General features: G+C 34.8%; 1 pseudogene; it reads left to right on the top strand.

Moving 5' to 3' along the window:
• LOC143410734 (protein SIX6OS1-like) lies at positions 1-24,831 on the top strand (annotated as a pseudogene).
• The last annotated feature ends 2,281 nt before the right edge of the window (positions 24,832-27,112 follow it).

The raw sequence follows: 27,112 nt of genomic DNA, 5'->3' as shown, positions 1-27,112 counted from the left end.
ATGAATGACAGCGTCTTTGTCAGTCTGGACAGACTTTTGTTAGAATTTGGTAGGTATAAAATGAAAATAAATAGGTAACTGTATTATTATTCGACATTTTAACAATGAAGTAAAGTCACAAGAGAATTGTTTTAGTTTTCCAGTATGAGCAAGATAAAAGTACTAAAGAAGACATGATTCAAAGAATTAATAGTAAGTAGTTTTGCATGTTAAAGATGTTTTTGTCTTAATTTTTATGACATATAGCATAATATATAATTGCCCTGTTTAGGGCAACTTGTAGTTGGCATTGTAACTCTTCTGGAAATTCTCTACTAATTTATTAGTATAAATTCTCTACTAATTCTGGAAATTCTCTACTAATTCTCTCCACTAATAATGAGCTTTTTAACCTAGGCAAAATAGTTGTGATTCACCTACTGTTTTTCAGTAATTTTGTGTATTCTGCATTTAATTACTTTGTGAAGAATTTTGCTTTAAGCAGCAGTGACCCCTAAGGTGCAGTTTAAAAATGTTATATTTCTCAAATAACAAGGTTACTTCAAATATTTGAGTGAAATGTTTCTCTTTAAAGAAATCATCAAAAATTAGGAACCAGAATTGATGCCACATTTTCAGGAATAATAATTCTGTAAATAAGTGAATTGGCTAGTAAATATAAGTGAAGTAGCTGGGCAAATTAAATAAATATAATGCTTTAAATATTTTAGTTCTAAAAATATAACTAATAACTTCTTAATTGTCACAGAAAGATTGAATTTGGTTATTTTTTTCTACAATCAAAAAATAAAATATTATGAAATTATTTAATATTTTCAAGAACTAAGTTTATCTTAAATCATTGGTAAATAACTTATTTACCAATGATTTAAGATAACTGATGGTGTATTTAATAATTAATTGATAGAAATTATGTACTTGTCAATAACAAAATCCTTATGTTAATATAATTAATGAGTAAACATATGCAGGAATTTATAGCATCATAATATGAATTTACCTTAAGTGTCACCTAATCTAGCCCAGCGTACATTCTTCAATTGCAAATACAAATCCTCCTTAGTTTCTGGGGGGCTGTGGTTTTCTACTTTTTAGTACAGGAGCCTTCCCTTCTCAAGCCTCACTTCCTCTCGTTTCTGGCTGTCCTCCTTTTAGGTAAGTTAACATAAACTGTTTTTCTTACTGTATTTGTTTATTTTGAATTTATAAATAAACATTGAAATAAACATTTCCTCTTTTAGAATGCTTTGAAGACATAAAAGAAAACAAATCAACTATTTGTAAGATACATGAAACTATAAATACAACAGATGAGGAAATTGCCCATTATTGTAAACATAGTAATGAAATCAAAGACAACTGTAGTAAGTGAGTATTTGAAAGAAATGAACCTTCAGTAATTGCCATTTGATTTTTTTATTCAAGGTTTCTAGGTTTATAGTTGAAGACATCATTGCTTGTTTTGTTTTGTTTTGGTTTGGTTTTTTGGTATTGGGGGTTTAACTCAGGGTCTTCCTTGTACATGCTAAGCATGTTCTCTACCATTGCCCTAAGTGCTGAATTATGAGATTTCACTAACTTAGATATAGTTAGTATAAATAAAAAATTTTAGTGTAGTCTATGTAAGTCCTATTAGTCTGAAATAATTTCCATTTTTTGACTTTTCAAGATCTTAGTGTTTTTGTTTATGTGGTGCTGGGAATAAAATCCAGGGCCTTATGCATAATAAGCAAGTGCTACCTTGATACATGATAGACAAGAACCACTGAGCTACACTCTGGCTTAAGATCTGTGTGTATAAGGGAATCCAACCTAAAACTTTTCAAGATAAAACACTTCTTTTGAGAAATATCTCTCTAGGTCTTTTGTCCAATTTCTAATCAAGCTATTTCTTTTCTTGCCATTGAATTGTATGACTTCTACTTCAACCATTTTTATGATAGGAAAATATTGGAAGTAACTCTAAATGTTCAACATTAGGGGACTGGTTAAATGAATTTTGGTATATCCAGATGACTGAACACTAGGCAGCCAATAAAATCATGACATAGGTGTATGTTTGACATGGGAAAATGTTAGTAGTATATTGCAAATTGAACAAAGCAGTTTATGCATCATTATTCATAATATGAACCCAATGCATGATGATATATCTATATCTAAGAAAAACCTCAAAGGATGCACATTGAAAAGCTTATAGTGAATATCTTCTCAGTGAGCATATGTTTCTTATGGAATTTTTAAATACTCAGAATATATGCATGTATAATCTTAGACCTTCAAAGTTCCTTTTGGTGAATATTTTTTAAGTATCAGAAATTAAGGGGTTGGGGATATATCTCAGTTGGTAGAGTGCTCACCTGGAATGCACAAGGCCCTGGGTTTAATCCCCAGCACCACAAAAAAAAAGAAAGAAAGAAAGAAAAGAAATTAAGACAAATATTTAAGTATAATTTCGGTAAGTGATAAAGGAGGATAAATTTTATGTGAATATGATCTAAGTAATGTTAAAATATATAATTGTAGCAAAATCTTGAAACAATTTTAAAATCATAGTAGTTATTTAATATTGAGAATATGTATGATAGTTTCTTATGTATACTCTTCTGTGCTTCCAAATGGGCATATGTACTTTTTTTTTCCTTTTTCATTTTGCATATGTACTTTTTGAATTTGGAAAAAAAATGAAAATAGAGGAAACATTCAAACAATTCTTAGAATGGAAGCTGCCATGGTATATATAGTGATTTTAGTTTTTTTGTATTGGTAATAGTTTTCAAGTTATATAATAAAACAAAAATATATGAGGTGAATATTCATTTTATTCTATCTGATTTGATAATCTATTTTGGCCTAGTTTCAGCCATGCTATATTTGCTTCTTTCCCTGTCATATCTCAAAAACAAATTTTATGTAAAAATTAATGAATATTAATATTTGAGCATATGAGTGTGTGGATATTGATAGTGATGGGGATAGGATATGCAATTTTTTTCTTTTTTTATACTGTTGTATTTATTATTTTAAAAATTGGTTCATATTAATTATACAGAGTAGTAGATTTCATTATGGCATAGGGAATGTTTTCTTGATGTAAACTTGTTTTCTCTAGGAAGACACATTCATTTCTCTTTAAATAATTTTGTTCATTTTTTATTATCTCTGTCATTTTTTTTATTTGTTTATCATTCTGAAGTGCTAATTACAACTATAACTTTTTTCTATAGCTGGAAGCCAACATGTGATGTTTTCCATAAACATGAAGATTATATGCAGGACCAATTTATTATTTATCAAGAAACCATTGAAAAAGACAAGTACAGTATATATATTAACTTAAGTGTATCAGTTTTATAAATTAGTATTATTGGAACATGCTTTGTAAGAATTTAGAAAGTGTGTATTGTGAGGGAATATTTTTTTAAGTAAATGTGATATCTTGGACTGAATCATTGAAGGTCTCCATATTTGTTGTAAAAGCTTGAATATGTTGAGATATTGCCTTAGATATAAACCATTTATCTATCAGCAGCATTTATAGCAAAGTTCTTCAGTTAATGGTATTTATGACTAAACAGTGTAAGCAAACATTTAGGAGGATATTTATTTTTAGAGTAAACATTTTGAAAAATTTGAGGTATTGGTTTTTAAAAGGGATTTTGTGTCAAATTTCAGTTTTTCAGATTGCTAATTTAGTAAAGTGTTTATATACTAATGGAGAAATACCAGTAGTTATGTGAATTTATTTTACTTCATGTAAAATCACATCATGTTAGGGATTAAATGTAATTAATGAATGTAATAAAACAAGGTTAGAGACTTTGAACATGATATATATATATAGATTTAAAATTTTACCTAATTTTAAAAACTGAAGTAATTTGAGAACACTTATCAGTTTTTACATTTTACTTAAGAAACACATATGTTGAAGGCCTACTATCTCAAAAATAATAAATAATAAATAAATAAATAAATAAAGAAAGAAAGAAAGAAAGAAAGAAAGAAAGAAAGAAAGAAAGAAAGCCGGGGATAAAGCTCAGTGGTAAAGCACCCTTGATTTCAGTCCCCAATATCAAACAAAAAACCCTCCTAAAATAACTACCCATGTAAAATCTATAATCCATTATTTTCAAAGATGAGTCTTAGGTTAGAACTAAAGTTTAAAATTGGGACTTAATGGCATTAGAAATCTTGTATGTAGATGAGGTTTCTCAGGAAAATATACAGAGCAAAGTGGAGAAAGGCAAAAGTATGCTATCATCCGAAGAGTAGACAGATGGTGGAAAAGATGAAGGAGACTATTAGGTTGTCATTTATAGATCCTGCTTCAATCCCAAAAGAATTTGAGATATTTGTATAAAAATACCACAGTGTTTAAAAAAAAATCAAGGCTACCTGTGGTCCTGCATATTGTTTGTTAAAAGTTCAGAAATTAGGCTTTGAAATTCTTAGTAGTCAAGGCATTGATCAAGAAATATGATTAGAGTATTGATTTAAAAAAATTCAATTAGAGGCTGGGGGTGTGACTCAATGGTAGAACATTTTCTTAGGATGCTCAAGGCCCTGGTTTTAATCCTTAGCAGTTTACTTGCTTAGGATAAGTTATAAAGTTTTTCCCGAGACTTGAGAGAAATTTCTCTCCTGGGTCTTCAAAAAGGGGAAATTGGGGAGTGTGGTAATATTTTCAGTAAATTCTTTCAAAAAAGTCCCCATTTTTAATTTTTTACTAATGCATTAAGTTATACATAAGAGTGGTATTCATTTTGACATATTCATAAATGCATATAATTTCCTTCATTTCAACAATCAGTACTGAGGAAGTAGGAAGGAAGTAAGGGCACTAGCTACTTATTTCTGATCTCTCATTCTTGTCCTGAGCATTCATGAAGACTAGTACTGCTAGAATAAATTAGATAATAATGACTTTCTGAATCATGACTTAGCTATGCTGTGTTCTGCCAAAGTTTCTATATGGAAGATGTTAGAAGTGGATATGACTATATAGTATAAACAAGATAGAATATGGTATGCTAATCTCATATGAAACAAGTGACCCAGGCCTAATTTTTCAATGGTATTTCTCTTCTCCCTGGACCATTTTCCCAAGTTATTATATATGTGGGGTCTTAATTTATAAATATACATTTAGAAGAATAGGAACTTATTTGGGGCTCAACTGCTTTATCTTGCTAAAGGGGACAGAGTTTAGCAATACTAAAAAAATTAGATCATTCTTAAAATTCAGACTTGTTGACCCAGTACTTATTAATCATTACTTATTAAACCAGAAGTTTTAAGAAAACTTGATCCTATTCTCTGCTAAGGAGAATAATCATTATAGCATCTTTTAAGAAATTTCTTAATCCAAGAAATAAAATCTTGAGGAATATAAGGACTATATATTTTCAAAAAGTTTACTATGAATATTATTTTTGAAACCAGAATTTGGTAAAAAGAGGATTCAGGAATATATTTTCTGTAGGACTGGGGATGTATAGCTCAATGAGTGAGGCTCTCGGTGCAGGCCCTAACACTGAGGCTGAGGGTATATTTTCTGTGAAGAACTGTATTGAGTACTTTCAGTGTTATAGATCATGATTGGCAAACATTTTTTGTAAAATACCAGATAGTAAGTTTTGTAACTCAACTTTACTATGTGGTACAAGATGGCTTTAGGCCATATATAAATAAATGAGATATGATCCAATAAAACCTTATTGGATAGTGTAATTTGAACTTCATATAATTTTATTATGTCATGGAGTATATTTCGAGTTTTTTTCAATAATTTAAAAACCATTCTTAGTTCACAGACAATAGAGGATGGATTAGATTTGGCACATAGGCAGCCTGGGGATGTAGCTCAGTGGTAGAGCACTTGCAAGGCTCTAGATTCAATCCTCAGTATCTCCTCCCCTAACCCATCACAAAGTTTTGGCACATAGGCAGTAGTAATCAACTCCTTTGTCCATATGGGTCAAATAAGAAAGAAGTCTTAATTTTCTTTTGTAAGAATAATGCCTCACTTATGACTTGTGCCTAAATAGTTGGTCACCCATTATTAGTTGAATTGATATAGAAGAGTTCCTCCAAATGACTCAAATTTTTTCATAAGAATACTTGTGAGGTATACATGATTGATTATGAACCCATGTAATAGTTTCAGCTAAAGAAAATTAAAGGAGATTTAAAAGGCATAGTTACAGAGGTCAGAACCCAGGGAGCATAGATATTTAAGAAGGTATAACTGATATTGGCCAAATTATATTGTTATATCCTGTGTTATATCCTGTGCATGAATGAATATGTAACAACAAATCCCATCATTATGTACAACTGTAATGCACCAATAAAAAATGTGGGGAAAAAAAGGTGTGACTAAAAGAACCCAGTTCTGCAATGTCAGTTAGGATGAACATGAAAAAGAGATCATTTGATTGGACAATTTAGATCATTGATGACCATGGAAAGAATAATGTTATTATACTGGTGGGAGCGGAAGTTAAATTGAAGAAGATTAACTAGGTGAGGAAGAAAAAAAGTGTAGCTGAGAAGTGTCTTGTGGTTAAAGAAAATTGAAGGACATACAATAATGAGGGAAATACAGACAAATAGATGTTTGAATTGCTTTTTATACTTAATTTAGGAGACTTTAACAAGTGATATTTATTAGGTTTTTAGATCTATTCTACATCATTTATTTTTAACAGAAAAATGTATCATGATTATGTATGTCAGTATAAAGAAGTTTTGAAGCAATACCAACTAAAATATTCAGAAACACCCTTTTCACGTGAATATTATGAGAAGAAAAGAGAACATGAAGAAATTCAAGAGAGTGTTGGCATGTTCTGAACAACTAAAAATGAATGAAACTATTCTTATGGAATTTCTAGGTATTAACCTTTCTGTAATATGTTGCTTTAATTATTATAACTTTGTACTGAGAAGAATATAATATATCAGTCTCAACTATGACTTTTTTTCAGTGCCTGCACCCTTTCCATCACTTAACAAGTGGACATTACACATGTATCCACAATAGTATTTCTATTTATAATTTTATTATATAAGTATTTTTTCTGTATTTTAATTATTATTTTGTTTTCCTGGTGAGAGCTTCATAGATTTGTTTTTGTGTTTAATTCAGATTTTAAAGGTCACTTTAAGGTCTTTTGGGATTAGTTCTCATGTACATGTGATCAAAAGTAAGTAATTTTAAGGGGAATAAAATTGTATGTGTATTTGGCTTTAAAGTGGCATATCAACAATCAAACTAATGAAAATGTCATCTTGCTTTCTCTTATCAAAGAAGTTCTGATTAAATTGATTAATTATTACTTGTTATGATAGATGATGGTAAGGAAGTGAGTCAACAATTATTCACTAATATTTAAAAATTCATTGGGTACTTACCTTGTGTCAGGCAGTACTGAAGAAATTACAAAGCTCTCTTGCAGGGAGCTCACAGTTTAGTAGAGGAGAAAGAAAAATAAAGAATTCTAATACAGTATCACTGTAATAGATGCTAAAGTAATTCTTAATTGGTCTAAGTCTCACCTGTTTGTCAGAGAGATCTTTCCTGATGCTGAACTTGAAATTTTAATCCTCTTTCAACCTCCACAATCCTTTATATGCTTTTCTATCAGATTATAACTCCTATGTTTGTACTAAGTCTTCTTTATCCCTGTATTCTACCTTGCTTCCTTTCTGTTTCATCCTAAACCATTCTTTTATCTCCTCTGCTGCTTTTTATCCTTCATGTTTTGGTTTGAGCCTATTATATTTTTATGAACATTTGTTGTTTATCTCTGCATTAACTTCTTAGTGGGAAAGGGCAGAGGTTAGTTGGTAGATGAAGTACAGAAAGTATAAGGGAGTTGGATATGAATTGGGGTGAGATGTAAAGTTGCATGTCAAACAAGAAGAGGTAGATGGAGGTAGGAAGAATTAAAGATTAGGATTTAAATATCTATTTCTAAAATTTAAACTGATACTTTTGGTAATAACTTAGCTTTATAAATAATATTCACCTGAAATGTTTGTTCTAGCATATAAGTCACATATTTTTAAGGCAGGATAGGAAGTTCTGATAAAATTTTTCTAAGTTCTTGTTCACTGTTACTCTTCTATTCATTTCTAAATTCTAGATAGATAATAAAGAAACTTAAGTAATTGTGTTAATTAATAACCATGTAGGATGTCTATTAATAGCAGATAAATTTTCTACTTTAAATTGAGTCTAAATCCTCCCTAAACAGAATGTCCAGATGAAAGTTCTCAGTTTTACAGGGTGCATTGATGAACCTTATAAGGCAAGAAAAGGGAAATTGGGTGGATTTTTAATGTTGATTTTGGAATAATACATGATGGAAGCATAAAAAGTTAAATTGGGACCTGAATTTATTATATTTTATTAGTCATCCCAATGACACAGTGAACTTAGTTTAAAAAAAACAAATAACACCTTGTGAAAATATTTAACTGAATGAAAAAATTCTAACAAATATTTTTGATGGATGTTACTTTTAAGTTAATAGAGATCAATATTAACTTATCTTCATTAGTCTGCCAAATATTTATATTTATCTTACCTGTTTCAGAAACAGTGCTTATTGCTTATATATACCACACATATAAATGACATTATATAATATTAACTATTTCTGACATAGTACATTTATTTTTTTAATTTTTTTAAGAGAGAGAGAGAGGAGAGAGAGAGAGAGAGAGAGAGAGAGAGAGAGAGAGAGAGAATTTTTTAATATTTATTTTTTAGTTATCGGCAGACACAACATCTTTGTTTGTACGTGGTGCTGAGAATCGAACCCGGGCCGCACACATGCCAGGCGAGCGCGCTACCACTTGAGCCACATCCCCAGTCCAGTACATTTATTTTAAATGTAAGGTTTACTTGCACAGCATAGTTCATTAACATAAAAAGAGTTAATCTGAGATGTAAAACACAAGATATCCTCAAACATGCCAACAGTTTTACCAAAAGTTCATCTGAATTGAAGAAAGAAGCAGATGAAGCAGAAATGGAAATTAATTCATTAAACAAGGTATATATTTTGTTATTGTTCCTAAAATATGTATTAATGTATAATAGTGTGTTAGTAGACACCTTAGAAGAGCTGTTAAGATAGCCTCAATGTGGACAAAGGCCAATTGATAAGCTTTAGATCACTTTGAAGCCAAAATGTATTTCAGGTGTGGAATTTATTTAACTCTGAATTTGGGGGAATAGGTTGGCTTTTGGGAGGGCATGATGAAGGATCAAGATGTAGGTTAAGAGGAATTTACTTACTGACTTGTGGTGCAGTAGGTTAAACCCAAGGCCTCATGTATACTAGGCTCTGGATTTGATCCACTGGTACCTAATACCTCTGGCCCTGTAACAGGAATTTAAAAGCATTGAAAAAGTAACAGTGTTTTCAAAAAGGTGAACAGAAAATAGTTTAAATAATTTAATCTTGCAAAATTTACAACTGTAGTTTATAATTTTTAGGAAGCCAGTCTAGAAACAGTTAAGCTTTTAAGGTTTTATTGAATATTTTTAGTATCATCCATTGAATTATGGCTTTGATTCACATACATACAAGAACTCATCAAAATCATTTTATAAATTTTGAGAAAAAATTGAAAATTAAATTTTCTAAATTTTTTGAAAATTAGATTTTATAGTGATCATTCATAGTTATAGGGTACAAAATAATATCAATATAATTTTATTTTTTTCTAAATATTTATTTGTTAGTTTTAGGGGGACACATATCTTTATTTTATTTTTTTTGTGGTCCTGAGGATCAAACCCTGTGCCTCATGCATGCTATGCGAGCACTCTACCACTGAGCCATAACCCCAGCGCCCCCAGCAATATAATTTAAATAATGAGAGAAAAATGGATGCTATTTCATTTAAAATATGTGATAAGTATGTCCCTATGTAAATATTCAATGTCTATTTTGCTTATGATTATTCTTTTAAAAAATGCAAATTATTGATATTTATGATTGAAAATTTAGTAGTAAGGAAAAGTTAAAGGGGTATGATTTAATATTGATGTAACTCTTAATGACTTTCAATAGAAGATAGTAAATTCTGCCAAAAATACAAATCTTGTGATTCTACAGAAAAAAACTCATATTCATTAATTAAGATAAAACGTTCTTCTTTGCAGGTAATTATTTTATTTTCCTTTCCCATTTTTCTTTTTAGCTGATTGCAAGGCTTTATGAAACCAAGAATCTTTCAGAAACTCTTGAAGAAAAGAAAAAAAGTACAGAAAAGATAAAGGAATTGAAAGAAAGGTATAGGTAAATTTTAAAATTGAATTTTATGTGACCAGAGATTCTGCATCAAAAAGTTTGATTCTGTATTCTATCCTCTTTTTTTTGTTGTTCTGATTAGTTATACATGACAGCAGAATGCATTTCGTTTCATTGTACACAAATGGAGCACAACTTTTCATTTCTCTGGTTGTACATGATGTAGAGTCACCAATTTGTGCAGTCATATATATACCTAAGGTGATAATGTCCTCATTCCACCATCTTTCCTACCCCCATTCCTGTTCTCCTTCCCTCCCTCCCCTTTGCCCAATCCAAAGTCCCTTCATTCATTCCATGCCCCCTCCCCTCATTATGGATCACCATCCACTTATCAGAGAGAACATTCAGCCTTTGGTTTTGGGGGATTGGCTTACTTTGCTTAACATGATATTCTCCAACTCCATCCATTTACCTGAAAATAACAGAATTTTATTCTCTTTTAATACTGAGTAATATTCTGTTGTGTGTATATATACCACAGTTTCTTTATCTGTTCATCTATTGAAAGGCATTCAGATCAGACAGTTTTGTTATTGTGAATTGAGCTGCTATAAAAATTGATGAGGCTGTATCACTATAGTATGCTGATCTTAAATCCTTTGGGTATAGACAGAGGAGTGGGAAAGCTGGGTCAAATGGTGGTTTTATTCGTAGTTCTCTGAGGAATCTCCATACTGCTTTCCAGAGTGATTGCACCAATTTGCAGCGTACCTTTTCCCCACATCCTCCCAGCATTTTTTGTTGCTTGTATACTTGATAATTGCCATTCGGACTGGAGTGAGATGAAATCTTAGAGTAGTTTTGATTTGCATTTCTCTAATTACTAGAGATGTTGAATATTTTTTGTATATTTGTTGATGGATTGTATATCTTCTTCTGAGAAGTGTCTATTCAGTTTCATAGACCATTTGTTGATTGGGTTATTTGTTTGTTTTTTTTTTTTGTTGTTTTTTTTTTTTTGGTGTTAAGTTTTTTGAGTTCTTTATATATCCTGGAAGTTAGTGCTTCATCTGATGTGTGTCTAGTAAAGATGTTCTCCCACTCTGTGGGCTCTGTCTTCATGTTATTTATCTTTTCCTTTGATGAGAAGAAGCTGTTAGTTTGAATCCATTCCATTTATTGATTCTTGATTTTATTTCTTGTGCTTTAGGAGTCTGATCAAGGAAGTCAGGACCTAATCTGACATGATGAAGATTTGGGCCTACTTTTCCTTCTATTAGGCACTGGGTCTCTGGTCTAATTCCTAGGTCCTTGATCCATTTTGAGTTGAGTTTTGTACATGATAAGAGAGAGAAATTTAATTTCATTTTGCTGCATATGATTTCCAGTTTTCCCAGCATCATGTGTTGAAGAGGCTATCTTTCCTCCAATGTATGTTTTCTACACCTTTGTCATGCAGGCTATCTTCTATTAATTTCTTATGAAAAATATTAATTTAAGGGGTTGAGGTTGTGGCTCAATGGTGGAGTGCTGCCTAGCGCTTGTGGGGCCCTGGGTTCGATCCTCAGCACCACATAATAAATAAATAAATTTAAAAAACCTATTGTATCCAACTATAACTAAAAAATAAAATATTTTTTAAAATATGAATTTAAATGTTTTGAACTATCATTATTTAATATGCTTTAGTGAGGCTGAGGATATTATAATTGTAGAGGGAGAGAGGGTAGCAACAGCACATCTGATGCACAATCCACCTTTTTATCATCTTGTCACCAACTTGTTTAGTTCTTTCTTTATCATGGAGAGTGTAGATGAGCCTATAATTGTGACTTAATCCATGACATCATATGTTTCCTTGTTTTTTTGTCCTGTTTTTTGATCAAATAGACCTTAGTGATGGAAGCATGAAGAAAAAGTCATTAATTTTTCTCTTAAAGAAAAATAGATGTGTTACTCTTGCTGTTTCTGATCTACTTTCTATTTTTTTTTCTTTTTGCCTGTGCCCTTTTTTCATTCTAAATTTCCATTCCTCAGTCTTCATTGCCTTTGTGTTGATTTTTCAACACACTCTTCTTGAGTTTATTTCCCTGAACCCACTTCCTTGGATCTGTTATTTGCTTGACCTCCTCCCTAACATGTTGCACTCCCACATATCGTATCTATGACAGTATGTATTTAGTTTTATGATGAAATTGATTTTAAAAAATAGGCAAACATACAGAATTTTGCTTTGCCAACAATGTTTTAACATAAAATTCTGTATGTTGAGAGGAACTTATATAAATATTTAGTCATTTTTTACTCAGTGTATACAGTAGCACCCCCTTATTCATGGTTTTGCTTTCCATGATTTCAATTACCTGTAGTCAACCATGATCCAGAAATATTAGATAGAAAATTCTGGAAATAAACAATTAAATTGCATGCTTTTCTGAATAGTCTAATGAAATTTCATGTCATTGTACTCTATCCCACCTGGGATGTGAATCATCACTTTGTTCAGTATGTCTAAACTGTATACATTACCTGCCTGTTAGTTACTTAGTGGCCATTTCAATTATCCCATTGAATGTTATATTATCATGGTGCTGGTGTTCAAGTAACCCTTATTTTACTTAAAAATGACCCCAAAGTGAAAGATTAGTGATTCTGGCAATTTGGATATGTTGAATAGAAGCTGTAAAATGCTTTATTTAAGTGAAAAGGTGAAAGTTCTTAACATAAGGGAAAAAACAGTTTTATGCTTAGGATGCCAAGATCTGTGATTAGATTTATCTGTCCATGAAATTGTGAAGAAGGAAAAATAAATTTATGCTAGTTTTGCTATCATACCTCACACTGCAAAAGTTAGGCCACAGCTGAGTGTGGGGGTGCATGCCTTGGGAGACTAAGACAGGAGGATTTCAAGTTGGAGACCAGCCTCAGCAACTTAGGCCCTAAGCAGCTTAGAGATAACTTGTCTCAAAATTTAAAAAATAAATATAAAGGACTGGAGATGTAGCTCAGTGACTAAGTACTCTTGGGTTAAATCCACCACAGGAGGAAAAAAAGCTACAATGTGTAATAAGTGCTTGCTTAGTTAAGATGGAAAAGGTGTTAAATTTGTCTATGTATGTATATGTAAAGTTCGGTACTGGGGAACTTATCATGTATCCTAAATTGATAAGGTAAAATCAGTGTATTTTGATAGCATTTATTCTACTTCATTGATTTAGGAAGAAGTCAATGAAATTATCTTTCAGTAAAAAACTTAAAAGACCCACTTATGATGTATTATTGTTTTAATGATTTCTGTATTCATGGTAGTTGATTTGTTTCCAAATCAGTCTTTTTAAAGTTTAAAGTACTCTGAAATCTAAAATGTTACTTTTATGATTAGACTTTTGGTTTAAGATGTTTTTGATATGTTTGAAAAGTCATTAAAAATGACTTATGTTTGCCGGATGTATTGATGCATGTCTGTAATCCCAGTGACTTGAGAGGCTGAGGCAGAAGGCTTGGAAGTTTGAAGCCTCAGCAACTTAAGGCCCTAAGCAACTAAATGAGACTCTGTCTCAAAATATAAAAAGGCCTGGGGATATGGCTCAGTTGCTAAGTGTCCCTTGGTTCAATTCCTAGTACCAAAACAAAAAGAATGATTATGTCTTAAAAATAAAATTGTGACATACTGAGAAGACTACTGGACTTAATCAGAAAAGGTGTTTTACCTCTGACACTATTATCAAGTAATTTGATAATATTGTACAAAAGTCTGTTAAAAATCTCTGGAACTGGGGCTGGGGGTGTGGCTCAAGCGGTAGCGCGCTTGCCTGGCATGTGTATGGCCTGGATTCTATCCTCAGTACCACATGCAAACAAAAGATGTTGTGTCCACCGAAAAACTAAAAAATAAATATTTTTTAAAAAATTCTCTCTCTCTCTCTCTCTCTCTCTCTAAAAAAAATCTCTGGAACTTAGTTTCATTATTTGCAAAGTGGAGTATTTTAACTACATAGTATCTAAATATCCCTTCTAGCTTCAGAATATGTTAATTTTTACTTAGCTCATATTTAATGTAATCTATTCTTCTCTTTAGAATTTTTGAAAAAGATAAGCATATGCTTGTATTGAATAAAATCCCTCAAAGCACTCAATTATTTCTTCCTTATGAACCTCATAAATTAGTAAGACCAAAAAAGATGCATTCTTCAGAACCAAGAGTTACAGGTACAGAATTGTTTATTATTTAATAACTTTATTTGTTTGGGTAAACCCACAGAAGGAGAAATAAAAATAAATTTTAGTTATCATTTGATGTGAGCAAGAACAAACAGTACTGGAGACTTACAGACTCAGGAAAGTACTGCTTTGAGTTGGAGAGCAAACGAGAAATGTCTTCTCTACATATTTTTTCCCTCTGAGAAGAAAACTTTTTACATAAAATGTGTTCTGGTTGGATTGCTCAGCTGTCAGAGGAATATAAGTAATTATATATTTTTATTTGAGGAATTATATTGTCATATGTATGATTTCTATGGGTAGCATACTTGTGTTAATAGTGTTTGAGACTTGGTCATTGAGACATTTGAATTAGATTTCATTCAAGGGTCCATAGATTAACTAGTTTAACTATATTATCTGTCTCCCCTCCATCATTACTATTATTACTTTGTCTTTTTTGGTTATGGATTCTAAAGATACAGTTTTGTCAGTTGGTCATTTTATCATTTCATATTTAATTGCTATCATAGTGAATATAGAGTGATAAATTAAGAGATGTGATGTTTAAAAATTGTGTACTTAAATTTAAATTTAATATTCATATAGACTTGATTGTCTAAATGATAAGGTTAGATTAAATGGTGGAGATGAGGACCAGGGTTGTAGCTAAGTGGTAGAGTGCAAACTTAGTGTGCATAAGGCCCTGGGTTCAATCCTCAGTATGAGGAAAAAAGTCAGAGATGATGTTTGATTCTATCTTCAGGATTGATTTTAAGTAGTATTACTTAATAATCTAGATAAAAAAGAAGAAATTTTTGTGCAGCAGTCAAATCTTGCCAATATTGACTTCAGACAAAAGGAAAAAGACCCACACGTAGGTATTTCTTTTTGAATAATATAGATTAAATACTTGCTTTTGTTAAATGAGAGTAATGTACTACACTTGAGACAGAGATGTGTGTGTGTGCAGGTGTGTGTTATAAATATATTAAATCAGCCATTAGCATAACCTTTGGGATCTAAAAAAATTAAAATTTGAATATGACATTCTGAATATAGACTATAATATGCTCCATTGCTTTCAACATAATGGAAAAAATATTTTAAAATACCAAGCCCTATATCTATTAAACCAAAAACTTGAAAAATCTCTGGAATAAGAAACACTGATTGGATTGAAGAAGGAAATTATAACCTGGGACATGCATAGGATAATTCTGTTAACAAAATAGAGATCCAGGGACAATCAATAGGATAATTTGTTGGGCTCCTTCAGAGGGAGTTAAGTAACTTAACTCATGTTCATCTTTGTTTCTCTACTTTGCCTTTGGTCAGCCTCAGTAATGGGATGACTGACTCCAGGTGGAAGCAGTGAGTAGGGGAGCCTGGGTAAGAGAAACTGGCTCGTGTCCTGGGTGGTTCTTGATGCCTGTGAAAAATAAGGACTACACCAATCAAATAACTAACTGCTGATATTGCATATCTTTATTTTCCCTTGAAAACAGTCCAGAGGGAATTCCTCAATGAAAAAAAAATTTGTCCTTTCACTGATTTGTAATTAATACAGACACTAAAATGAAACTTAAGTCTAAATATGTATAATAGAAATCTAAAATTACAGATGATTTTAATATGGGATGAAGGTAGATAAATGAGGAAAACAAATGTTTACCGATGTTTTTAATTTTTTGGTGGTGGAGGGGTAGTAGATGTAGGGAGAAAATATAAATGCTGATTAAGTATACATTCTGGAAAAATGTAAATTTATGTCTGTATGTCAAATATTTAAGAAAATCATCAGAAGAGAAATGGAAGGTGTAATTTTTTTAAAAGTAGAAGAAAAAAGATAAAAATTATGTCAACAGAGTGGAAACAACAGTTAGCATTTAGATAGAAAACAAACAAGATGCTGGAAAAAGTTCTGAACAGATAAACAATCATAAAAATCTGACTGGGTTAAACCACTATTAGAAGACAGAGGTACTTGTATGGGATATATTTTAAAAATACAGTTACATACTATTAAAACAGAATAGCTGAAACAATTTTACAAATAAAGGCTAAAAATAAAAAATGGAAAGTATGAATAAGGCAAATACAAACAAAAAAGCAAGTGTAACAATATATAGAAATAACAATGTCATATTAAATGGAGTTCAAGATGAAAAGCATTAGCTTTTCAAATATATATATTTCTTATTTTTTAAAGAGAACAGTTCATTGAGAAATCATAAAAACCATGTTGCACCAAATTATGCAAAGCAAAAATTGGCAGAACATCTATCATAACAAAAACAATGAAATAAACTTTCCATTTAAGCCAGATATTTTTAGGGAAAATTAAAGGCTGTGAATGAACATAATAAAGCAGTGGCTTACATGTTAATATAAAACAAATTTTATTTAAAGTTAAAAATGAAGTATTAGCTCTTTCATATGTAAATAAAAAAGAAAGTTCATGCTTCAGTCTTTTAATTTGTTGTTTTACTTTTCTGTATTCTGTTTCAAAGATTTTAGAGGATAGAGGGACACAGAGCAGATCATCAATTGAGAAATGGCAAGATTTTCTTAATTAGTTATAATATGCAGGGAATAAATTTTAAAAAGATTTACCTTAACTGTTATAAAAATAGTTATTATATTTATTATAAACATCAAATTCATTGAGGGTTTTGAATTTGTTTTCCAGTATTTGTATGTCTTATATGTAGTAGTTTCAATTAATGTATATAAGCATTATATTGATAATGATGATGATAAGGTTGAAATGCCAATGAAATGAGAGAACCTTGTATAGCTTTAGCAAATGTTTATTGTTTTTTTTTAGTTTTATTGATTTTATTTTTTTAAGTACACAACAGCGGAATGCATTACAATTCTTATTACACATATAGAGTACAATTTTTCATATCTTTGTATATAGAGTATGTTCAATTCATGCCTTTTTACATGTACTTTTTTTTTTTTGCATTGCAATTCTTATTACACATATATACTGCTGGGTTTCTGTTCTCTCGACTAAAAGGCTCAGAGTTTACTCCAGTTAAACTGGGCTGACTGGTCTGTGCAAAATAACCACACAAGAGACACAAATATCTTTTTCTTTGGGGTTACTGTGATGGCTCCTCTGACCTTAATGGTTCGCAGGAATAGAGAGAGCAAGAGCACACACTGAACCCTTTTATTGAGGAGAAGCTATTCAAATGAGGCAAGGGGTCAGGTTTAAGGGGGCTGAGTCTATCTTCATGATGTCCACTGTCAGCAGGTTGGACTGACACCTGGGTAGGGGACACACAAGGCACTTCCATGGAAGATTCTATCCTAAACAGGGCAAGGGATTATATTACAAAGGAGCAGGTGAGCATAGCTTCACCCATGGGGCTGTAGCAAGACACACCCATGCACAAGACACTGTCCCTCGAATCCCAGAAGGGTGGGGAAAGCTCTGCCACATTTCTGTGACTGAGCACCTCAGAACCCAGTTGGGGAGTGTGACTCAGTCACATGTAAGGTTGGTCTCCCACAATATACCACAATTTTTCATTTCTCTGTTTGTATATAAAGTATGTTGATACCCAATTCGAGTCTTCATACATGTACTTCAGATAATGATGTCCATCAAATTCCATGGTCCTTGCTAATCCCCTGCCTCTCCTTTTCCCTCTCACCCTTCTTCCCTATCTAGAATTCATCTAATCCTCCCATGCTCCCCATCCCTACCCCACTATGAGTCAGCCTCCTTATATCAGAGAAAATATTCAGCATTTGGTTTTTAGGGATTGGCTAACTTCACTTAGCATTATCTTCTTCAATGCCATCCATTTACCTACAAATGCCATGATTTTATTCTCTTTTAATGATGAGTAAAATTCTATTGTGTATATATGCCACATTTTTTTTAATCTATTCATCCACTGACGGGTCATCTAGGTTGGCTCCAAAGTTTAGGTATTGTGAATTGTGCTGCTATAAACATTGATGTGGCTGTGTCCCTGTAGTATACTGTTTTTCAGTCCTTTAGGTATAGACTTAGGAGAGGGATAGATGGGTCAAATGGTGGTTCCATTCCCAGATTGCCAAGGAATCTTTATATTGCTTTCTTTATTGGCTGTACCAATTTGTAGTCCCACCAGCAATGTATGAGTGTACCTTTCTCCCCACATCGTATTTAGTCAATTCAGTGCTTTCTTTTTTTCTTTCAGGTATTTAATGATTCTGGTGTGAATAACAATTCAAAATGTTCACATGTTACTGCTATTAAAAGTTCACAAAATTTTATGCAGTTCAGGTTTTATAATAGCCACCTATTTTTTTTAAAAAAAAAAATTAATCTTGTTTTTAATATACAAATTATCTGTGTTAATTTTTGAGTTTTGCACCTGGTGAGGTATGATTCATTGGGCTCAGGTTTAAAAAAGATAATCTTTAAGTTAACAAAGTTTCAATCATATGTATTAAGATAAAGAAACTTAGTTTTAAAATTACCCAGTTTTCTGTTTTTCTATATTCAGATCTCTCTCCCTTTGGAATACATTTCTTTCAGTCTATTCTGAGTGAGTACAAGTGTACATTCAGCAATGTGGATTTCCTGGTGAAAAACCATGTACTCAGCAAAAAGGACAGAATTCTCTTGCTCTGGGGTCTTCTATTGGATTCTCCAATCTACCTGTGTGTTTTACCTTCTCTTGTCAGAATGGGTTCCTCCCCATGCTGGACACACTAGGAAACTGCCAGTTTCTTTGCTTTATTTTGTAATTATCTTAAACTGACTTCTCTTTCTGCTTTTTCCTCACCAAAACCAGTCCTTATACAGGCGTGGTGGTGCACACCTGTAATCCCAGCCTCTGGGGAGGCTGAGACAGGAGGATCTAGAGTTAAAAGCCAGCCTCAGCAAAACGGAGGCACTAAGCAACTTAGTGACATCCTGTCTCTAAATAAAATACAAAATAGTGTTGGGTATGTTGCACAGTGGTTAAGCATCCCTGGGTTCAATCCTTAGTACCAAAAAACAAAACAAAACAAACAAACAATAAAACCCCCAGTGAACTAGCTGGGTACCATAGCATGTGCCTGTTATCCCAGCTATCTGGAAGCTGAGGCAAGAAGATCAATTGAACTAAGGAATTCAGGGTCAGAGTGCACAGTGTAGAGAGATCTGTCACCAAAACAAAACAAAACTAAACAAATAACTTTATTCCTGCCCTGTGTAATGGATAATTTCTTTCCGAGTTGCCATGTGGAATGTGGATGAGCCATGTCATGTCTTGTGAGCTGCATGGCTTACACATTTGCTTTCCAAAGGAGTCAACCTGATGTGATCTAAAAGGTCCTGTATTATATAAATTCTGATTTTCTTAGAAACTGGCCATCTTTATTCAGCTCAACTAGTGTGCTGCTCCTAATGGTCTCTGCATTAATATTAGTGCAACACAAAAGAGCAGTGGGCCTCAACCATTATTTTCCACCTGTTTCAATCCAAATATTTATCAGGACTACTTCAGGACTTTTTGTATAAAAATCCCGCCCCTCTTATATAGGTTAATATGCTTAGGCATTGGGTGAAGAGGAAGAGCTGGAAGAGTATGGTTGGATCTGGTGCAGTGCAACCATTCTGGTGTGCTTGGGACTCCCCCAGTTTCACCACTGAGTTCATGTCATAGGAAATCCTTCCATCCTGGCAAATGGGATAGCTGACCATCTGCATGGTCTGGGACCCAGGCCTTTGTTGCTACTTAGCTGGACTTTCATGGCAGCCTTCTAGCCAACCTCCCTTACCTTACCACCCTCAACTCCAGTGAAAATGCAAATCTGACCTGCTGAAGGACCAAGTAATTGGCAATGGTATCTGCTGCATGCTTGCAGCCATGTTATATAAGCCTTGTGTCATAAGGACACACTTCAGAAATATCATTTTCTGGAAGCCACAAATCAGAGCCATCTTGTATAGTTAAACCAATCTGCTGTCCTGCCTTCCGAATATGTGGGCATGCCATGGACTTCCACACATGGCCACTGCATCTACATGCCCCCTTTTCTCTGTCTAGCAACTTCATATTCACTAAATCCTGATTGTCTTTTGTTGCCTCCCAAGAAACCTTCCTTGTCATAGCAGCAATAATCCTTCCTCCGAGACATGTTTCCTCTCTCCCTGTTGACTCTGGGACTGGGGTTCATGTAGCACCAGACAGCTAAGAAGATCATTTCTCCCATGATCATTGGCAAAACAACTAATGGAAGAATGGAAAGTACTTTGTGAGATGGTTCAATCACAAATTCACTTTTTGTATATTAAAATAGTGATTTTTCAAACATTTCTTTAAATAAATTTTTTTTTCCAATTTTTCGGTTGTGGACCCCAGTCTCAAATTTAACCAAATGAAATCTTATGGAATAGAGCCCTATGTAAAAGACAGAAGCACTTAGAAGAAATAAAAATTGGAAGTGAGGGTATAGGAGGTTAGCTATATCTTTTTTTATATTTAACTTAGAGACAATTTACCACTGAGCCACATCCCTAGCCCTTTTTATTTTTTATTTTTGTTTTGAGACAGGGTCTCACTTGGTTGCTTAGGGCCTCACTAAGTTGCTGAGGCTGGCCTCAAACTTGGGATCCTCCTATTTATCCTCTCCAGTCATTGGAATTATATGCGTGTGCCACTGTACCTGCCTGTGAACCGTATCTTAATTAACCTCCCTTAATCTTCACTAAGGTCAGATCTTGCTATATTCATGGATTCCTAGCACTCTGGGAACACTAGGTGAAAAGGGAGTCCTGGGAATCAAATCATGGCATTTGCAGGTAAATGATGGAGTTGGAAAATATCATGCTAAGTAAAGTAAGCCAATCCCCAAAAAACAAAAGCCAAATATTTTCTCTTGATAATATTTTTTCTTGATGCTTATCCATAATGTACATAGGGGGAGCATGGGAGAAATGGAGGAATTTTGGATAGGGCTAAGGGGAGGGAAGGGACGGGAGGGGGGTTTAGGGGTAGGAAAGATGGTGGAATGAGTTGATCATCATTACCCTAGGTACATGTATGAAGACACAAATGGTGTGACTCTACTTTGTGTAAAACCAGAGAAATGAAAAATTGTGCTCCATATGTTTACTATGAATTGAAATGTATTCTGCTGTCATGTATAATAAATTAGAATAAATAAATAAATGAGGAAAAAGAATAAAAGGAAAGAAAGGGACTCCTGCAGTCTGAAGTATCTTTAATTACCCGAGGCCGGGGAGTGAGGCGCTGGACTCTGCTCCAGCCTCAACCAGGGCACTACCATTTGTTAACACAGTTGCCTCGGATGAAGGGCACTGCTGCTTAAAAATATAAAACAAAACCAAAACTGTTTGCAAGAGTTTAGAGCACTGACTGGCACTCTGCTCTGAGTGCCTGAAAGGAACAGGTGGTGATCTATTTTAATGAGTGGCAAGTACCTAATGATTGAAAATAGACCTTGTTGGAAAAAAATATAACTCAGACATTGCCAGGACCAGATACCTGTTAGTACACAATATTAACAATGCTGGAGTGGTGGCACCAAATAAATTAGTTATGTCACATCAACTAAGGTGACATTAACCATCATGGTCAGGTGGTTAATCAAATGTCAATTCAGTCCTCAAGGTTTCCCCTGTGACAGGTGAGTTCCCAAGAGAAATTAAAACCCCTTTATCTTGCTGACCTTATGTATCTGATAAGAGTGGAACTGAAAGTGGGCTGCCCATTGTCCAGGATGAGAAATGAGTCAGCAAACAAACCCTGCCAGAGGGCACCTCTTCAACTTTCACCTTTGGGCAATTTGATGGATGGTGGCACCATTAAACACTCCTATCTCCAGTTCCTCTTAGCTAGAGACTAGTGTCATTTCTTTGGGTGTCTTCCTTCCCACCCCTCTTTTGGTGACCCTTCTCTTGCCAGAGTGGGGATTCCTTCAGCATAGAGGACTTGGAAAGTGTCCTACAAGGTGGGAACAATGGTTTGATATAATTGTATGGGAGAGAGCATAAATTTGTGGCTACCAAAAAAGAAAAAAAAAGCCTGCATCAGTAGGTTCTGAGTTCCACTGTAGATAAGGGTGTGTCACCCCTTGCTAATGGCTATGTACCTGCCACCTCACTTGTCCCATCCTCCACTCAATATGGAAGGTCCAGTCTGAAAGAATATAGCTGTCTAATAAACCCATGGATATGGGCTGTGGTTACTGATAAAAGCTTAGGGTGTCTGCTTTCTTCCTTGCTACTTTATGGCTTCCAGAAACCATGAAAGATGAGGGTGTGGTAGCAAGGAAAAAGCACAGACTTTAGAGACAGATGGACTTGGTTTCCAATCCTAGCTCTCATTTACCCCCAAATGACCTTAACCAAGTGATTCAGCTTCTGAGAGACAGCATCATTTCCTTTGTCACCCAGGCCAGCTTGGGGTCTGCTGTCACCTCAAAGTCTTATAAATTGCTGTAGTTAGTGAAAAATTCCCTATTTGAAGATTTATAGCTTTTCTATGAGCAGCCTCCTTGCTCATTGCAGCAGAAACCTTTGCTAGTCCTGGATTTGAATCTTGGTTGGAATGACTTGACCTGAGCCTGGTTTTCTCTTTTGCAACTTGGGATTAGGGTGCCTAACTGAGTTGTTGAAGATCAGTGACATGTTTATAAAGAAAGAGCACATTGCTTACTTCAGTGTCTCTCCTGTTAAAGACATCTACTATTGGGCCATCAGTCTACTAAATCTCCCTATCACCTGCCTCTGTCTTTTCTTTTTCATTTTAGCATAACCATCCAAATAGGAATAAGTCTGAACTCTGTGCTAGGGATAAGAGAAATGAAGATAAGTTCCTGGATTTTATTATTCAAAAAGATCATAATAGAAGAATTCTAGCTGGGCGCTGTGGCACATGTCCATAATCCCAATCTCTTGGGAAGCTAAAACAGGAGGATTGCAAGTTCATGGCAAGTTTCAGTTACTTAGCAAGGTCCTAAGCAACTTAGAGAGACCCTGTTTAAAAAAAAAAAAACTGGCGGGTGTGTGGCTCAGTGGTTAAACAAACCTCTGATGATCCCTTGCCTCCTTATATCAGAATAGTTGTGACCATATTTAGGAGGAATTGGAGAGATCTAGAAAGGGAGGTAACTGAATATAATCTTTATTCTTCAAAATTTTTAGATATAGGACACTAAAAATCATCAAAGTATGAATATTTTGACAATATAAAAAATAAAATCTTTCTGAATGGGTGAAAGTAGCATGCGTCAAATTAAAAGATAAACATCCAACTAGGGAAAAATAATTGCAAATATGTAATCATCAAAGCTGTTTTCTTTACTATACAAAGAGTTTCTTTAGCATCTGAAGATAATCATGACTATCTTAAAAAAACAAAAACAAAAGTCATGAATAAATAATTCACAGAAAAAGAAAATCCATTCAAATTTTCAAATGTTAACTTTATACCAATGAAAGAAACCACCAGAAAATAAGGCAAAACCACATTCCTGATGAAGCTGTGCCCCTGCAGTGAATCCAGCAGGGCTGGCCTTGGATAATAAGCAACCAGGGCCAGCCCTGGCTGCCTCATTCCTGTGGTCACTGATTCAGCGGATTGTGTGTGCCCTGGGCCTCAGAGTGTTGATGAGGCAGTTCATCTTTGATTTTCCTTTTCATCCCTCATGACAACCACCACATAGCATTTCCTAGAATCTGGCTGAGGTCCCACTACCAGGGGAGGCTCAGAACCAGAATGTCTGGAAAAGTCGCCCATGGCCATGAAGGGGGCAGAGCCACCCCGGAGGGGTGGTTGCTTTAGTGAGTTGGCAGCTGTAGTGTGTGATGAGGCTACCTCCAGATGCTAGCAGGGAATGGAAAATTAGTCCCCAGGAGGAATGTTGAAGTCACTGGAGCTGCTTCCAGTGACTTGGACAGATGTCTATAGTCTTCCCTGCCATCCTGGGCCAGGGAGACTCTTCAGCCTACATGTGGGGCAGTGTTTTCTGAGAGCCTGGATGGGACATATCTGGGACCTAGTGAGCATTCCGTAAGTTCTTGGAACAGTGCTGGGGGCATAACATCTATTTTTTCCCTTCACAATCCCATGAAGTATGCTGTTCCCATTTTAGAGATGAGGCAGCTGAGGCTCAGAGGCTCAAAAAACAGTCTTGGATGAAAAATGATTGTGCCAGGATTCTCCATGTAGGTAACATGGGCAGAAGAGCCTGTCTATCAGTGTCATACCTCCTGACAGCAGATTGTGTACAGGTGAATCCTGAGGAATCTCCAGAGCATCTTGTCTGCTCCCAGTTTCCACTGCTTCCACTGAGAAAGAGGCTAAGTGTTGACAAACATGTCAGTTAGTGTTTCCCAGGAAATTACCCTGTATCCTTCCAGAAGCAATGCTGTGTGGTAGGGCAGCAGAAGACTCCAGGAGCCATTATGGGTTGAGGAGGCCATTTGCACGTGAGCCCTCCTTCTCTCCCAGCCCTGGCTCTGGGCTCCACACCTCTTCAGCATTTTCATTCTGTGCCATACAATGGGCCACTTCCCTGTGGCCAGCTGTATTATTATCCAGAATCTGGATGTTTCCTGTCTGCACTGCTTGTTTCCTGGCGGGAATGAACTCTGCCTTTCTGGTGCACGTGAAGATTTGACCCATTTGTGTCTGTGGGAAGTTTTACTGACCTACTGTCCCCTTTCTGACTCCTTCACAGCTCTGGGGTTTGAGTGGAGCAGCTGGGTGGCCTAACACATGTCTTTCACATTCTGGGGTCAGCATCCTCTCACACTCTAATAAGCCCAAGATCCTCTAGGGGCACCTGGTTGGCTTATTTGCTAGACCACTGAGTTCATAGACAGTCGTTCCATTCTCCTCCATCATGTGACTCTTTGATTCTGTAGTAAGAGATCGCCATCGTAGCATGCAAACATTTTTAGGCAGTTTTGTATGGTGGTCACAATTTGGCACAGGTCCAGGGCTCAGACCTTCTGGATGTTCTGAGGATATAAAAACAAAACTGAGGCCTGGATGCCTGGCACAGGATTTGCTGGAGTCCATATGCTCCATGAGGACTTGGAGAAATCCCTTAGGAGAGTCAGTCTTGAGGGGTTGAGCACCCTATTGTTGGATGTGAAAATGCCTCATTGTTGATGTGAATTGTAAAAGGAAATTATAAAAGTGCTTAACATTAAGAAGATCAAATCTAACTGTGTGGCCTAAGGCTTGGGAGAGGTGACAGCCCTCAGAATTCTGTTCCCTGTTCCTTCTACCAAACCAGGCCACTCCTGGGAAAGGAATTCCTGATTATGAGCAGAGCTAGGGAGGAAGGTATTTTTTAGATCCTTTATTTGACTTTGGGCGTGGCCTTGAGGGTAAACCTATTTTCCTTGCTTGAATGCTGGGGTTGGAGAAGAAGCCTGGGTCGCTGGGATTGTGGCTCCAGCATAAAGTCAGGGAGACACAGAGGGGTGAGTCTCTTCCACTTGCTCCCTGTGTACCTGTGCCATGTTGTTGTGTTGAGGAGGTTGGGCCCCTGTGTTCAGGCAATCTGGCTGAGGGATTTGGGGCAAGTGATGATGGCACCTGGCAGAGCATGAGTGTATTCATCTGAAGAGAGGGATGAGAGTATGGAAACTGTGGTGAGGATTAGAGGAGAGGAGGATGCATAATAAGTATTTCACACAACCTGGCCCATAAACTGGCACTCTTAACTATTTTTCTATACTTGCAATTGCTTCTTTGTACTCTGCTCCAGGTTGCTGTGGCCATCATGGGGGATGTGGTCATCTTTTCTTCCCATCACCTCCCTCACCCATTCTGAGCCTCATCCCTCAGAGTATAAATACTTGAGAATCAAGTAAATAAGACAAAACCAAAAATAGCACCTGAAGTTTGGCTGTGCTTACAGTTCCCTGAAGATGTGTTGGGTGGATTTTTAAGTCATCTGACACATCACATCTTTGTAGCCTATTGCTAACCCTTCACCATGAGGGGCATAAGGACCTCACAGTCCTTGTAGAGTCCTCCCCAGGGCCTGGAAAGGGTGTGGGACTCCAGCAGACAAAGTGGAGTATCTCTGCCAATCCAGAAAGAGAAATCATTTCAAACATTTATGATATGAGTAAAATTTTCCTTCACAAGCTTACCTGGAAATCTCTTAAACCATATAGTTTCTGTTCTTCATTTATATACATAGGCAAAATGTTTTAGCCCAAATTAATAAACAAAAACCAAAGAGTATGAGACCTACATGGAAATGAAGAACTGTTGGGTTGTTAGGAAGGTTTGGAATCAATGAAAAAAAAAACTATATAAAAATGGAACAGAAATAAAACTAGGAGAAAATATGAGTGTTGATTTTGCCCTAAGCAAGAGAAATAATATTATATATATATAAAATGACAGAAAGTATTTGGAAAAAATACTGAAAGGAAATCTAAGGTGTTATTTTATCGTTATAAATTAATGGTGCTGTTTTTTTCCTACAACCCTTTTGGGTTATTATGCATGAGTATTTTAAGTAAAGGAAAATAAATGGATTTACCAAACTCCAAACTTGCAGAGGTTTCTTGAGGAACTCTGAACTTTGGCAGAGTGAGTCCCTGTGTAAGATTCTAGAGGCAATTCTGCTCTTCTATTGGG

Source organism: Callospermophilus lateralis, chromosome 11, assembly GCF_048772815.1.
Source record: "Callospermophilus lateralis isolate mCalLat2 chromosome 11, mCalLat2.hap1, whole genome shotgun sequence".
Taxonomy (NCBI): domain Eukaryota; kingdom Metazoa; phylum Chordata; class Mammalia; order Rodentia; family Sciuridae; genus Callospermophilus; species Callospermophilus lateralis.
This window is presented reverse-complemented; position numbering and strand designations above follow the sequence as displayed.